The sequence below is a fragment of the Octopus bimaculoides genome, chromosome 1 (genome assembly GCF_046866305.1).
Source record: "Octopus bimaculoides isolate indiv1 chromosome 1, ASM4686630v1, whole genome shotgun sequence".
Classification (NCBI taxonomy): domain Eukaryota; kingdom Metazoa; phylum Mollusca; class Cephalopoda; order Octopoda; family Octopodidae; genus Octopus; species Octopus bimaculoides.
In genome coordinates this window covers 109,285,099-109,287,598 of record NC_142928.1, presented here as the reverse complement: position 1 = coordinate 109,287,598, position 2,500 = coordinate 109,285,099, and the positions used below count along the sequence as shown (strand labels likewise).

At 37.0% G+C, this 2,500-nt stretch overlaps 2 protein-coding genes across 14 annotated transcripts in view; one reads left to right on the top strand and one right to left on the bottom strand.

Annotated features, from left to right (window-relative positions):
* Positions 1-2,500, top strand: part of LOC106883614 (sodium-dependent neutral amino acid transporter B(0)AT3) — a 118,581-nt gene that overhangs the window by 25,016 nt on the left and 91,065 nt on the right. For 2 of the 8 annotated variants that reach the window (XM_052969189.2, XM_089355955.1), the window contains exon 1: positions 537-887. The exons of 5 other annotated variants lie outside the window; for them this stretch is intronic. The gene's annotated coding sequence lies outside the window, so the exon portion shown is untranslated. Of the gene's footprint in view, positions 1-534; positions 888-2,500 lie in introns of those variants that run through there. One more of the 8 variants, XM_089355960.1, reaches the window with a different exon arrangement.
* Positions 1-2,500, bottom strand: part of LOC106871698 (sodium-dependent neutral amino acid transporter B(0)AT3) — an 89,231-nt gene that overhangs the window by 73,268 nt on the left and 13,463 nt on the right. The window contains exon 1 of one of the 6 annotated variants that reach the window (XM_089355946.1): positions 1,754-1,776. The exons of the other annotated variants lie outside the window; for them this stretch is intronic. The gene's annotated coding sequence lies outside the window, so the exon portion shown is untranslated. Of the gene's footprint in view, positions 1-1,753; positions 1,777-2,500 lie in introns of those variants that run through there. 6 annotated transcript variants of the gene reach the window in all.

Here is a 2,500-nt window from a genome sequence, read left to right as displayed (position 1 = left end):
CACAATACACATTATCGGTTTTACTCTTGTTGAGATATTCCCTAGGTGGCTAGCTGGCAGAATCGTTAACACGCCGGGCAAAATGCTTAGTGGCGTTTTGTCTGTTTGAACGTTCTGGGTTCAAATTCTCCCAAAGTCCACTTACTCTTTCGTCCTTTTCGGGGTCGGCAAAATAAATACTAGTTGTTCACTTAAGCCGATGTAATCGAATTACCTCCTTCTCCACATTGCTGGCCTTGTGCCAAAATGTGAAACCCATATAATAGCCCGCCCCTGTTAGATATTGTGTAAGGCAAGTCTGGTCAGAAATTGTTTTAAGTGTACATATATCTGCAGAATACACAGAGACATTAATCTAATTAGTTGGTAATTCTTTTGACCGAAACCGACGATTGATACATAAATATATTGGCAGACTGATGAAGGCAAGTATGACGAGACTTCGAAGTTACTGTCAAGATTTTTGTGTGTATATGCGTGCGTATGCGGGCGTAAGTGTGTGTGTCTCTGTGTGTATCTGTGTGTGTGGGGGTGGGGGTGTTCAGAGAGAGAGAGAGAGAGAGAGAGAGAGAAATAGAGAAGGAAATAAAGGAAAACCGGAAAAAGAAGGAAGATAAAGAAATAGAGGGAAAAGAATGAAGGATAAAGAAAGAAAAGAGAAAGAGAAAGAAAGGAAGGAAGAAAAGGAAACAACACATACACAACAATACACACGCGCGCACACACACACACACACACACTCCACACACACACGCGCACACACACGCACACGCACGCACACACACACAAGCACATAAACAAACAAACAAGTTGATTCTAGCATGAAGTTGACCCTATTCTCAAGTTGAAGCGAAAGCAGAGCTCTTGCGCCGACTACTACTACATAGGTGAGACAAACTGTTCAAAACTATTTCTTGTTATTGTCAGATTTCAGATTTCAGTTTGTGTGTGTGTGTGAGAGAGAGAGAGTTTCAATTCTTCTTCCTCCCGCTAAAAATTGGGACTTTGTATGAAAGACCCAGTTGGATCCCAACACCTTTTGAACATACATACATACATACATACATATATACCTAAATTTGTATGTTTGTATGTATGTATGTATGTATGTATGTACGTACATACATATGAGTGGGGGCCCACTCAGTATGTGGGGTTGAACATAAATAAATAAGAGTTGTCCCTATTCTGTAATTCTCACTTGACAACCTTCGAAGCTTTCAACAGGTGAACATTAATAGTTAGCGAATTTTATCTGTATCGAACACACACTCGCTTTCGTTTTTACGCCGCACCAGACATACATACATACATACATACATACATACATACATACATACATACATACATACATACTAGCCAACACTATTTACAATGGTATCTGCAAAGAAGATTATCGCGATCAACATACTTAAGACACACTAGAACCAGAATTTAATCACAACTTTAAAAAAAGTAACACTAATAGAACTCTCCTATACATCAGCAACGCCGTACAAAATGAACAAACTTGATCCTGTCTTATCAAGCAGAGAACAAAAGTCATACGTTGTAGAGATTACCTGCCAAGCGATAGTGAATGTTTCGTATAAAGTTATGGAAATGGAAATTTCTATATGGAACTCACAGCTCATAATCTGATTTTAGATCATCATTTGATTTTCCTATCATGAACATATACTCACGGGCGGTGCCCCAGCATGGTCACGGCCTTAGGGCTGAAGCATATAAAAGAATAGAAGAATATACGTACAATTATGTCCTAAACACACACAAACAGTAATCACACACGCTCGTTTACTAAAGAGACATGTATAGCCATTACGAGAATGCAAGTAAAACTAGAGATACACCCGGGTGTATCTACAAATTCACCTCTCGGTATACACGACTCTCTGGAACTGTTTCACTTTTCTAGTGATCGACTTCAATTCTGCGAAAAACTTAAAATAATCTTAAAAAGGAAATATTTATACATATTTACATTCCTTTGTTACATATGTACATAAACACATACACACACATACACACACACACACATACATACATACATACATACATATATACATACATACATAGAAGTAGAGATACACGACAAAGACCTGTGGACGAGCAAACTGGCATGTAAGCAGCAAACAGGAGTTTGATAGATAGATAGATAGATAGATAGATAGATAGATAGATAGATAGATAGATAGATAGATAGATAGATAGAGGTGCGTGTAATCGTTTGGGGTTTTTTTTTTATCTATGTATATTTATTGTATAAAATTTCAGAAGGAAACTTATATGAACAGGTACATTTCAAGCTAATGGATTATAAAAACAGAACCTAATTAGTTTATAGTCAACTTGTAAATATACCTGCATAGTAACCTGTACACGTGTTTTTAGTACTGGCTTATTTGTAAGAATAGCCACAAAATAAAAGCATTTTCCTTGTTGCTAGTGTATATTAAAAGATATTAAATGAGCAAAATCATAGGTAAAATTAGGTTGA